The 13,950-nt window shown below is 41.6% G+C and overlaps 1 long non-coding RNA gene across 1 annotated transcript in view; it reads left to right on the top strand.

Annotated features, from left to right (window-relative positions):
- LOC117351555 overlaps positions 1-13,950 on the top strand; it is a 59,928-nt gene that overhangs the window by 5,959 nt on the left and 40,019 nt on the right. The window contains exon 2 of the long non-coding RNA XR_004537455.1: positions 7,142-7,195. This is a non-coding gene — a long non-coding RNA (uncharacterized LOC117351555). The remainder of the gene's footprint in view (positions 1-7,141; positions 7,196-13,950) is intronic.

Here is a 13,950-nt window from a genome sequence, read left to right as displayed (position 1 = left end):
AGAAATCTTGGTGATCCTGGAAGACTTACTGAGCCAAATTGACAAGTTAAAGAATGATAAATCACCTGGACCAGATGGTATACATCCCAGGGTACTGAGAGAACGCAAACATGAAATTGTTGATCTGCTGTTAGTGATCTACAACCTGTCATTGGAGGGTGGTCAATGTAATGCCAATTTTCAAAAAAGGTTCCAGGAAATTACAGATCGGTAAGCCTGTGAAGATAGTGGAAACTAGTATAAAGAATAAAATTATGGAAGAAATAGACCAGCAATTAATGGATCAGTTAGCATGGTTCAGCCAAGGAAAGTCTTGCTTCACTTCTTTGAAGGCATGAATAAACATGAGGATAAAGGTGAGCTGGTTGATGTAGTAGATTTAGAAAGCTTTCAACAAAGTTTCTCATGAGAGACTCCTGAGAAAATTACAAAGTCATGGATAGGAGACAATATTCTGATGTGAATTAGGAATTGGTTATTGGACAGAAAACAAGAGGCTTCGGTTAAATGGCCATTTTTTTTCTCAATGGAGGAGGGTAAATAGTAGTGTGCCACAGGGATCTGTACTGGGACTGTCTAATATAATAAAGCCCTAAGCGCGCATGCGCACTCATACCAGCGTGTTCTGTTTTCCGTGCGCTGTAGGTCCCCACAGGTAGGAGTGTGCATGCGCGCTTAGCTGTGGCAGTGGCCAATTTGACAGAGGCAGCAAACACGCCGCAACTCCCCTCTCCCGCCCTCACTCACCCACCACCAGAGAAACATCGCTATGGCTGACCGCATTAGACCGCGAGGAGGTCATTGGGAGTGCTGGCGGCGGACACGTACACAGAATTGGCGCTCGTCTGAGTTTGTGTAATATGAATTGATATTTTACTCATTCAAAAAGTCCAAATACTAGGGGATCCTCAATGAAGTTACATGGAAATACTTTAAAACAAATAAGAAGAAATATTTTTTTCAGTCTGCCAGTAGTTAAGACCTGGAACTCATTAACAGGGGATGTGGTAACAGTGGTTAACATGTCTGGGTTTAAAAAGGTTTGTACAAGATCCTGGAGGAAAAGTCTTTAGTCTGCTATTGAAATAACTATGAGGGAAGCCACTGTTTGCCATGAGATTCGTAGCATGGCATCTTGCTACTCTCTTTGGGGGTTCTGGCAAATATTTGTGACCTGGATTTGCCACTGTTGGAACTAGATGGACCATTGGTCTGACTCAGTCTGGCTATTCTTATGTGAGCCAAGTATAGGACAATTAAACCATTGTGTCATCGCCAATGAATTTGGCTCTTAGGCGTTGGTGGAATGAGGCATTATGACATCACAATCTCTGCTGTGGAATGTTGCTACTCTTTGGGGTTCTTCCAGGTACTTGGGACCTGGGTTGGCCACTGTTGGAAACAGGATACTGGACTTGATGGACCTTCAGTCTGTCCCGGTACAACAGCTCTTATGTGAGCCAAGTATAGGACAATCGAGCCATTGTGACATCACTGATGAGGTTGGCTCTTAGGCATTGGTGGAATGAGGCATTATGACATCACAATCTCAGCTCTGGAATGTTGCTACTCTTTCGGTTTCTTCCAGATACTTGGGACCTGGGTTGGCCACTGTTGGAAACAGGATACTGGACTTGATCGACCATTGTTCTGACTCAGTATGGCTGTTCTTATGTAATAGTTTTGGCAAATATATAATTGCCTGCAGGTATTAATTTGAAATTCTTTTGCTCATAAGGAAATAAATGAATCTACATAAATCATTTCTGTCTGAATCCGTCAGTGTGTCTAATCTATATGGAAAATATTACACAAGTGTCAGTGTAGGCCATACAGTCGTCAATAGCACATGATTGAAAATGCATTTGGTTCATAAAGCATCAAAGACAGGCATTATTTCTTGTGGGATGGCTATCTCATGGTACATTCTGTAATTCTTTCCTGGATTTCAGTATAGCCCAGTCCAAATAACTAAGTCATTTCTATGCAGAATTGCATACACTCTCTCACTTTGTCTCTATCGCAAGGGTTTGTCTGGTTTAGGTCCACGTACGCCTCGGCTGCCTCAGAAAATTCTCTTTCAGAAGCCAATGTTTATTCATCGGTTTTATTTAAAACTTTTTATAGCCAACCTAATCGCCACAGTTGTAAATGAGGTACAAAAAAATAGATGTCCTGAACTAACTCCAAATAACAAGAGGTTTTTTAGCGCCAGCCGGCACACTGAAAGCTCTGCGCTGCTCTGACGCTCATAGGAACTCTGTGACCACTGGAGCAGCGTAGAGCATTCCGCAACCGGCTGGCGCACAAAACCTCTTGCGCAGTTTTGTAAAAGGGGGGATAATTTCTAAATATATTATTTCATAAGAAAGTGTGGAATGGTTTGACTAAGTCAGTTTGCAGGAATGTTATTTCAGCAACACCGTGAGCAGTAAGGTAAAAAAAAAAAAATCATAAAATATAAATGACCCCCTCTCCCCCCCCCCCCCCTTTTATCAAGCCACATTAGGGTTTTTTATCGCCAGCCAATGTGGTATTATCTCCGACGCTCATAGGAATTACAACTACTTCTCACTTATATAGCGCTGAATGGCACATGAGAGTGTGCTGTTACCACATGAGCGTGTTGCCGTGGTGACATAACGAAGTATGGCTGCCATGTTAGTTCACTTTAAAAAGTAATGAATTAGGCAAAGCAAATAGAAAATATGATACATTTTTTATTAAACAATACATTTTTGATTAGTTTTCAATGGCCAAAACCCTCTTCTTGGGTCTGAACAATATGAACAAAAGACCCCCCTATACTTTTGCTTCATTGACTTCAGCAAAGCTTTTGACAGTATGGATCACAATAAACGATGGAGAACTCTAGTTCAAATGGGAATATCCAAACACATAACTCAGTTGGTGAAAGCCATATTCAGAAAAACAAATTTGGAAGAAGAGAGTGTTGGTTTCAGTTAGTGGCTGAAATAATCAACCTGCGCTATGCAGATGATACAACGCTCATCACCAGCAGCAAAGAAGACTACGGAGAAAAGTCAAAGCCAAAAGTCATAACATGGGATTAGAACTGAATATAAACAAGACCAAGATCATGAACACGGAAAATGATAAAGATTTTGAGCTTGATAGCATAGAAGTTGTAAAGGATTTCAGTCTCTTGGGCTCTTTCGTCAACAAAGATGCAACTAGCAGGGAGGAAATACTCTGCAGAATAGCACTTGGTCGCTCTTCAATGAAGACTCTTGACAAAGTAATAAGACAAGGAGTTAACACTCCAAACGAAGATCAGACTTGTCCACGCACTCATTTTCTCAGTGGTCAGTTACGGATGCAAAAGCTGGACACTACGGAAACAAGACAGAAAGAAGATTGACTTATTTAAGCATTGGTGCTGGAGAAGGATTTTAGGCATTCTGTGGACTGCCAGAAGAGCTAACAAATCGATTCTGGAAGAGATCAAAACCGGCTATGCCACTTGAAGCCCAAATAATGAAGTTATGACTTGTCTTAATTTGGTCACACCATCAGAAGAGAGAGATCACTGGAAAAGGACATCATGTTTGGGAAGATTGAAGGAACCAGGCGAAGACGGCAACCTGCAATCAGACTGCTGGACACGTTGAAAACAACCAGGGGGATGACGCTGGAGGATCTTTCCGGACTAATATTGAACCGATTTCTTTTTAGATTCAAAATTCATCAAGTTGCTAGAACTTCAGCACGAGTCGATGGCACCTAACAAAAGCATTCCAGTGAAAAGAGGGAAAGGTAAAGGGGGGGAGGATGAGAGACATGGAAAGATGGAAACAGAAGATGACAAAGCAATATAATTTCATGGTTTATAATGTGAAAGAAAACCCAGATCTCTGCTAACTTCTGTCAAGTGGGTGTCAAAATATTTCATCTTAACTATAAAGTCATTTATGCAGTGCTCTGGTCTTGCAAAGTGCTTTCCCTTTATTTATTTTGTGGTATTTGGTGCGATGCCTGTGTGAGTTGATTCTTGGCTTTAGCATCTCTCCTGTCTCCCCACCCTTCTTCACATTTTCTGCATTGAATAATATGAGATGCAGCATGTATAGGATCCTTTATGTTGAATGATTTTCATGTGCAGGTAATTGTGGAGGTCCTGGGATATGTGTTGACCGAATTTGCAGTCTTCTGTATTGCATTGACTGGTGCCATTCCCTTCTTGTTGAGCCACTGTTGGAAGCTTGCTTTTCATTAATTTTTGCTTCAGATTTGGTGGTATCAAAAAGCCAGCATTGATGGAGCTGAGAATACAAGTTAGTAATGCATCCACTTAGAACAGTGGCTGTAGATTTTTCATGATTTTTATCAGGTTTTTTCAGCTCTGGATTGTATGTCACAACAAGATTTTCTCTGAAGTTTTCTTTTCTTTGTACTGCACTAGGTTTTCCCTGGGAGTTTTAAATGAAGGATTTTCCCGGAGATCATTTTAGGTCATAGCCTTTCTTTTTTATCTACCTTTTGGGTCAAAATACCTGTATATAGAATGGTATCAGGTAGCTAGGCTGTGTATAATGAACTTTTATAGATAGAAGAGAACCTGATTATTATTCAATGTATTGTAAATCACTTTGGGTGAATCTCTTTATGAAAAGGCAGTTAATAAATCTAAAAATTAAGAAAGAATTTAAAAAAATTCAAAAAACCCCAAACTCGTGTCTGTATTAACTACCTGTCTCAATTTGAGGAAAAAGCCTGTAAAAATAGATGCGTCTTCAAGTCGCTTTAGTGTGCGCTAAAGAGCAGAATTTTTCAGTGCAATAATTACAGAGAACATACCTCCAACAGCTATCCACAACCTTTGCACTTACCACATATCAATCTAAGCTGTTAAAATGGGGTCAGTACAAAAATGTTTTGCATGTTAGTAAAGACCCCCAACTTGAGGCAGTGGCATAGTAAGGGAGGCGGTCCTCCTCGGGCGCCATGTTGGTAGAGGCACCAGCACCCCTCCTCCTTTCCACCCCCCCTCTTCCCTTCGCATGCATCCCCTTCCCTTCCCTCTAGTTGAAGTAGTTGCTCGCAGGTGGTCAACTATGTGCTCCTCGCATCCCCATCGGCTCTTCCGCTGATGTCACTTCCAAGTGCCATGCATAGGAAATGACATCATCGGGAGAGTCGATGGGGTTGCGAGGAGCACATGGTTGACCGCCACGAGCAACAACTTCAACTAGAGGTATGGGGAAAGGGAAGAGGGGTGCAGGGAAGGAGCGTGGAGACCGAGAAGAGGGAAGGGGCCTCACCACCCCGGGCGCCTCTCACCCTCTCTAAGCCACTGACTTGAGGCACAGTACGAAAATGCCAAGCAGAGCTTGCATTAACTGCTGGAAGCAAATTCATCAGAGCCCTGTACTAGTTCAAACTGCTCTGTGAAGCAGCTGTTAACGTGATTTAATTCCAGAAGGTCAGCATGGGAGGTCCCCTAATGCTATCAGCAGTCAAGTCATCTTCTGTATTTATGTTAGCCCAGTCACCTTTGCACTGTGCTACAACTTCGCCCTCCGCAAAGGAATAAAACAAAGTAATCCGAATAACAGAAACTCTTTAACCCTTATTAGCCTTCAAGCACACATGCAAATTAAATAACTACATGGCACTGCCTATCCCAAAAAGTCAGGTTCTTCCGTCTGCGATAAAATGCAGTTTTCGGTGATTTCTTCAATTGTTGTTGCTCATGTGCAAGCTGGTGGATCCTTCCATCTATTGATTTCTGCATTGTTTGCTATGCTCAAAAGAGACAGGGATCCATCCAGAAATAAATATGCACATATTTCTAGAGACCAAGCTGAAGTTTGTCCCTAACATTTAGCTATTGATCCCTAGCACTACAGAAGTTGTATGTCCTCTGCAAACATGTTGAACATATCCCCGTGCCTCACTGGATATTGAAATTGTAAAAATATATGGGGGGGGAAGTTATGAAGGTGCGGTAAAAGGTGAATTTTAAGGCTCCTTGATTTGCTACAGAAGGAAACAAGACTCCTAGTGGTAGTAGCACAAGATTACCACTAGGGACAGATTGCGGAACTATATTTCAAAGGACTGCATATAGGTGTTCCATTGGTGAAAGTGTATACGTTGAAAAAAAACTTTTGACTCCTGAGGCAGGCCCAGTTGGGCCAAAACACGATTGTGTTGAGTCCTGAGATACAATAAAGATGGTTGGACACCAGAGTTGTCTTCGCTTTGTCATTTCCTGTTTCTCTAAGAATGAGATTCAGTTCATACATAATCTTTACATAAACATATAAAATACAATTTACATATCAAATCCTTACATAAAATGACATCTTTAGTAAAAGGGCCTCTGGGTTGGGTTGGGGTTCCTCCCCCTCCCCCCTGAAAGAATGGAAGACCCATGAAACAGCCTCCCAGTGGAGGCATCTGAATACAAGTGGCTTAGGACAGAGAGGAGCTGTAAGAGAGAGGAAGAGACTACCAATGTGAATGAATAGGACTGAATGGAAAATGGCTACTGCTGTTCAGCTTTAGGTTTTTCTACTAAAGCAGTCTGCCTTTAAGAGAGAATCTCTTTCCCTCTTTGTACTGGATTTACACAGGAAAGATGCTGAGACACCTAAAAATGTCCCTCTGTACTTTCAGACACAATCATAAGATAGCAAATATGTCCTGTTGATGATTTTTTTTTTTTAAGCTATTTCATGTACTTTCAATAACATTTTGGATATTAATCTACAGATACTTTATTTTCCAGTTCATGGGTTTTTCCAGTAATTTGTTCTTCAAAATAATGCACTTCAAAATACTCAGAAACATATACAGGCATAACTAAAAATGCTTAGTCTTAGAATAACATAGACAAATATGGTAAGATTTTAAGAGTTATATATGATAAGAAAAGTAGATGATTCAGAAAAAAAAAGAATTTCAATTCATCAAAACTAGAAAAAAAACTAGAGTGCCACCTTTTGGACTAATGTGTGGTTTCAGAACTGAGCACACTGTGTCTTTGTTGACTTTCAGTGTAAGGCCTTGTGTTGTACTCTATATTGTCATTGCATAGTTTCTACAAACAAAATTGATGCCCAGTCTGTAAATCAGAAGGCAATGCTAATCTCTCTGTATAACTTTTTTTGCACAGGAATGAATATTTTAAAGGAGGGAAAATATTGAAACGATGTCGTTTTCCCAGCAGGTCAGTAAACACTTTCCCGATTTGTCTTGTAGTGTGCAGAGTTCAACTTGAGCTGGGGAAGAATCTGACACACTACTAAATTTTATTTATTTATTTTTTTTAATTTATTCAATTTTCTCTACCGTTCTCCCAGGGGAGTTCAGAACGGTTTACATGAATTTATTCAGGTACTCAAGCGTTTTTCCCCGTCTGTCCTGGTGGGCTCACAATCTACCTAGGGCAATGGGGGGATTAAGTGACTTGCCCAGGGTCACAAGGAGCAGCGTGGGTTTGAACCCACAACCCCAGGGTGCTGAGGCTATACCTTTAACCACTGCGCCACACACTCCCCGTAAATTAAATAAGAAAGGTATTGTTAACATGGAAAACATCCATTTTTAAACTGATGCATGTAATCAGTACAAAATATGTTGATTCATTAGCGGTGTAAAAGTGTTTCAAGAAACTTGCGTCAAAACGGTGTGTAGGAAGTATGAGGTCTTTTGAGGTGGCAGCTTCTTCCAGTTCCTTTGGGGCTTTCTAGCTCAGGTGGAACCAGGTCTGGGATCCTGGCATCAGGAACCTTTGTTTTCAACTATGCAGGGATCTCTTTCTAATCCAGTTTAATCCTGTATCGCTGCTGCGACAGCTTTAAGATGAGAACCATGTACTGGGTCATAAATATGACCATAGGAGTCACCATAAGAATATGTTCTATTGCTGTATTGCTTTTCCTCCTCCTCCTCCTCCTCCTACTACTATGAATTATTTCTAAACAGGATGTCATGGATAGAGTTAAGGGAAGGGTTAATCAGCTGGCTGGGTTGGAAGGCAGAGGGGAGTACAGGACAATCAAGCCATTGTTGACATCATTGATGAGGCTGGCTCTTATTGGTGGAATGAGGCATTATGACATCACAATCTCGGCTCTGCTTCCCAGACTGAAACTCTTCACACTACTAGGAATTATTTCTATAGCGCTACCAGGCATATGTAGCGCTGTACAGAATCCCATTTTAGCTCAATGCAAATGACTTTAACTCCCTCCCACCGGGGCTGGGAATACTGCAGCAGTATCCCCAGATAATTTATGGAATGGAGGACCTCAAAAGTGGGAATCAAACCCAGGTCCTCCACAAAGCAGCTACAATTAAATCATAGGCCTGACATAAACAGACTATTTTAATAGCATATATGTGCATATAAGCAATCTGCAATACTGCCATCCCTAACCTCAGAAACTGTGAGGGCTGAAAAAGGAAACAGTTAAAGAATTTCATAACTGGAATCTACAGAGCAGATATCGTATCGCATGAGGCCTAAAGGGAATAGGGTTTTCCTCTAAGTAACAAATTGCCTCCCACTAGGCTTCATAATACCGCTGATAATAGTGTAAACTGTTTGAAATTTCCTTTATATTATAAAAGACTTTCAGCTGTAATTTCTCTTCCCTCAGCTGATAATAAAACCATGATTTATCTCTGTCAGGGCCTACCACAGATTATTTTGCAACACAGACATCCCACATACATTCTAGGCCTCCCAATTAGGAAAGGAGTTGGAGGATATGAATGTTATTAAACTATCAACTACTCTGCTATAAAAAGCCTCTCTGATCCATAATGAATACCAATATGGAGGAACATTCTCATGGTGTGATCAAAGATTATATTTAATTGGGGTTGGAGGCCATTCTGAGGGAAAGACCAACTTTTTTCTCCCCTTTGAGGATTGGCAATAGCTTATCAATAAATGGAGAATGATTTTAACCCTCAGGGCAGGTAGAAAATGGCAAATTCTTAACGGTTTGTGAAACACTTATCCCAAAATAAAGCAATGTTTCACTATCAACAAAAAACAAAATTAACTGAATTTAACCTGGAATTATGCAGTACCGCCATACAAGTTCTGAGGTGCCTTTCAAAGTTATGTATTTCTTCTGCATACATAACATTAAAAAAAAAAAAAATTTACAGACAATCTTCTAGCCAAACTCCAGCATCTGGGACAGCTAATGAGTTGTGCCCTGATTTTTTTGCACTGTAGCTGCTTTGATCCCCTGAAGGAATGCCTGCACGCCAAATGACTGTCAATTAATTCCTCACTTCAGATCAGAGTGTTTTGTTATTTTAAAGGTATTGCATCAATATTTAGACCATTTGCACTACAGAAAAGGTATACGATTATAATTTAGAGAGTTAAGGCATCAAACATGACTTTTTATATATAGATGGTCTTAAGTTCAAGTGGGCAAATCCATTTTTCACACCTGAGGTGGTTGGCCCAGTTGTCCATGTGGCCAGTGAGGAAAGCCCATTCAATCACAAGCAAAAATCTGTGATAATCATTGGCTCTTAGCTTAGCCCACTTGTCCATAGGTAATTATTGATGTCTTGATGCACTAGATCAGTGGTTCCCAACCCTGTCCTGGAGGGTTTTCAGGATAGCCCTAATGAATATGCATGGAGCAGATTTGCATTCCTGGCACCTCCATTATATGCAGATCTCTCTCATGCATATTCATTAGGGTTATCCTGAAAACCCGACTGGCCTGGTGGTCCTCCAGGACAGGATTGGGAACCACTGCACTAGATCGTAGTCAAAGGAAGAGACGGTCGCCTCTGCGCGGCTAATAATGAGTCCAAAAGAAAGAAGCAGAATGCACCTGATCTTCAACCCCACTTTCATGTTTCAAGTTTATTAAAAATTTGTTATCCTGCCATTTTCAAAATTACAAAGCAGCTTTACAATAAAAAGCAAAAATAGGGTGATATGGACAAGTTAAAATTAAAAGCTAATTAATATTCCATAAAGACGAGTACAAAATGTCACAAACCAACTGACATGAAAGGAAAAAGGTAGAACTAGAATAAGTTGAAAGGAAAGAACAATTAAGAAAAGAAACAAGAGATAAGGGGTAAAAAAAAAAAAAATAAATTCCATTTTCTGAGTTGCTATAATTGCCACGGAGACTGGGCTAATGATCAGTTAAGTTGTCTTTAAAAGGTCAATCATACTGCAAAGGCATCTTTAAAAAGTATTGTTTTTAAGCTGGTCTTGAAATTATCTAACGTGTGGATCTCTCACAGGTAAGCCGGTGTTGAATTCCAGAGTGTGGGGGCGGTAACAGAGAAAATATTATTGTGCATAGTATTAATAATTTTTAATGATGGAATTGTTAGCAGATTTTGATTAGATGACCGAACGAAGAAGTAAGGGGTATTAGAAGTCTGTCTATAAATTCAGGCTTCCCTGTTTGTCTAGTTTTGAATGTTAATAGCAGTATTTTATAGGTGATACGGTAGGAGATGGGCAACCGATCGTAAAAACATATATAGCAAAAACAAAGTAGAATATGGACTCGACATGAGCCGTGTTTCAGCTACGGTGCTTTCATCAGGAGACCACCAATGGTAGGTAACATACAAAGGTTCTTACTTCTAATGCGCTTAGTTACTGCACTCATTACAAGAGTCTAACTTAAGTCTAACTAAGTCTAACCAAGAAAAGCCTTCAAAGACTTCAGCGGATTCAGAACACTGCGGCTAAGCTAATCTTCGTAAAAAGTAAATTTGACCATGTCTCCCCGCTTCTGTCCAAACTTCACTGGCTTCCAGTAATTTCCAAGGTTTACTTTAAATGTGCCAGCCTAACATTTAAGATCCTACAAGGCATCCTTCCTCCCCTAATTCCACTATCTTGGAATTCCTTGAGTCCTGATACCACCAGATCCACCCAAAGATTCAAACTATCCTTCCCCTCGTTTAAAGGCGTCTTCCATGCAGGAAAATTAGGGAGATCTCTCTCCTTCAGAATTACAGAGCTTTGGAATAACCTTACTACCCGACTTCGGAATCTGGGCTCCTTCCAACTATTCCGAAAACATCTGAAAACCTGGCTGTTCTCAAAAATATAATATTTCCTTTCCTCTATGGTGTTCCATCTTTATACTAAGTTCCTGTTAAACCTTCTTTATACCAGTTCCTGTAAACATTGCCGAGCTCTACGATTGTGGAGATGATGCGGTATACAAACTTAAGGTTTAGTTTAGTTTAGTCTTTTTCTTGTATTTGACGTGGAACCTTTGTATATAACCTCACACATCCTTCTGGCTACAGCAAGTGAAGATCTCTCCTTTTTTTCCCCCCACTGTACAATTCTTTTTGATCCTCATTTGCCAAGAACTTCATTGCTGCCCCTAATACTCATTCTTTAATATCAGCAACACAGTATTTCTTCAAGTGCCACTCAAGTTGTTGCATGCAAGATCTAGGATCTGTTGGCAGCTGGAGCATTCTAGAAATTTGCTTTCACACTTCCTTTCAAACCTCTCTTGAAAGAAAAGGAAAAACTCTGCAAAGGGCAGGCGGAACCTAAAGATGAATCTTGCACGCCTATATCTTAGAGCAGTGAGTTTTAAACCTGTCCTAGGGGACCCCCCAGTCAGTCAGGGTTTCAAGATATTCCTAATGAATATACATGAGGAAAATTTACATTACATTAGGGACTTCTATTCCGCCTATACCTTGCAGTTCAAGGCGGATTACAAAAGAGCTAACTGGACATTTCCAGTGAAGTTACAACAGTTTTGGGATTTGTTTTGGTTTTTTTTGGTTACAAGGGAGGAGAGGTACCTGGATTAATTCCGGAAGAACTTGCAAATTGGATATTAAATTGACTGTACGTTACTGTGTGATATAACAAATAGATTACAGTTAGAGTACAAATAAGATTACGTTACATTTCAGGGATCTGAATACTTGGTTGGTGTTTTGGGGAGGAAGAGATTATTTAAGTGAGGTGACAGGCATGCAAATCTACCCTCATTAGGGATAATTCAAAAACCCAACTGGCTGGGGGGGGTCCACCAGGACAGGTTTAAGAGCCACTGCTTTAGAGAAAACCTGCTGTAGTTAACACAGTTTCAAGTTCATTGCTAGTGATTCCTTCAAGCTTCTCCAGGTAAGCAGAGCACTATTTTTCTCAGCAGATAAGCCTTGATTGCCAGATTTTCCTTTCGGAAAATCTAGAACCCCCCCCCCTCTCCCCCACCCAGATGTCTGCTCTTGTCCCTACCTGAAATAGCTTTTCAAAACCCGTACAAAGTGCCCCAGACATCCTGTATTCGTGTATAAGATTTTTGTTACCGACGTGCATCACCTTACACTTATCCACGTTGAACCTCATTTGCCAGGTCGCAGCCCATTTCTCAAGCGTGTTTATGTCACGTTGCAGATCTTCGCAATCCTCCTGCGTCTTCACAGGCAGTGGCGTAGTATGGGGGGAGGCGGTCTGCCGTGGCTGCTGTCTTGGTGGGGGCGCCGGTACCCATCCTCCTCTCCATCCCCACCTACCCTCCCACTACCATGCATGTGGCCCCTTCCCTTCCCCATACTTCTTTAACATTCCCGGCATGAGAAGCAACCCCAACCTGCTGTTTGTGCCAGCGTTGGCTCTTCCTCTTATGTCACTTCCTGTTCCTATGCCTAGGAAGTGGTGTCAGAGGAAGAGCCAACGCAGGCGCGAGCAGCAGGTTGGGGTTGCTGCTTGTGCCAGGAACATTAGAGGTATGGGGGAAGGGAAGGGGCGTGCGCATACACGGTAGGAGGGGGTGGAGAAGGAGAAGAGGGTGGGGGGAGGGACGCCACAAGTCCCAGGTACCTCTCTTGCCCTTGCTACGCCACTGACAGCAGGGGTATTGAACAGCTGAATAAGGGGTTAAAAGCAGTCTTAAAAATGTGGGCTTTTACCCTGGATTTGAATAGGGTCAGATATGGAGCATGATTAACGGGATCACTTATTTTTTTCCTCAAAACGGGACAGATCCCCCCCCCCCCCCCCGGTACCTTTTTTTAATCCCGGCGGCTGCTTCCTATCCTGATGTTTTCCGGCAGTGGTAGAGTAACGCACAAGGCAGGCGTGAGCTTTTCGTGCGCCTCTCACTGAATGGCTGCTGTCGATTCTCGCAGGACTTGGGGAGAACTGACGACAGCGATTCAGTGAGCAGCACGGGAACAGACAGGCGTGCCGCGCTGCCGCCGCTGGAAGACATCAGGACAGGAGGCAGCCACCAGGATTCAAAAAAGGTACCGGGGGGGGGGCTGCATTCGCTACGGTACTTGTTTCTTCAGTGGGCCTCTGAAAACAGGACACGGGACATTTCGGCGTCCCGAAGCTGTGCTTGGGGACAGCGGGACAGGCTACCTAAAAATGGGATGGTCCCATTCAAAACAGGATGTATGGTCCCGCTAAACATCATGTATGGACTCAGTCTGTTAATCTCTGTTTTGTTCAGGAAAGATAAAAATGCATCCTTTCCCCATCTCTCCTCCAGAGATCTGAACTCCTAACTCCCTTGGTCATAAACCTCTTTCATGTTACGGTTATTAACAACTACATTTCTATCACAGGGACATGACATGGAAAAGGCAAGCACTTCAAATTAAACATAAGTTCCAACAGCACTCCTTTTATGCAAAGTAAACTTGCTTTTAGTCCCTTACAAAAGCAGCTACTAACACTCTTTAAATAAACACAGTTCAGTATGATTCAGAGTTTTTCATTTGCATGATTATAAGCATGGTAGCCAAACCGGGGAAAATTGAAACTGCATGCCAGCAGAGTTGGCTGTGACAATGGAGCTGGATTATTCAAAGACTAGATGACTGGAATGGTAACAAACCCGAGAGATCACAAAGGCATCGGCTCCGAGAAGCTCGTGAAAATAAAACACAGGAAGCTATAAAGCAGTAAGCAAAGATCCTGTGGCCTTTTAT

This window comes from Geotrypetes seraphini, chromosome 18 (genome assembly GCF_902459505.1).
Source record: "Geotrypetes seraphini chromosome 18, aGeoSer1.1, whole genome shotgun sequence".
Lineage (NCBI taxonomy): Eukaryota > Metazoa > Chordata > Amphibia > Gymnophiona > Dermophiidae > Geotrypetes > Geotrypetes seraphini.
Note: the sequence above shows the minus strand (reverse complement) of the source record. Positions and strands in the feature narration are given on the sequence as shown.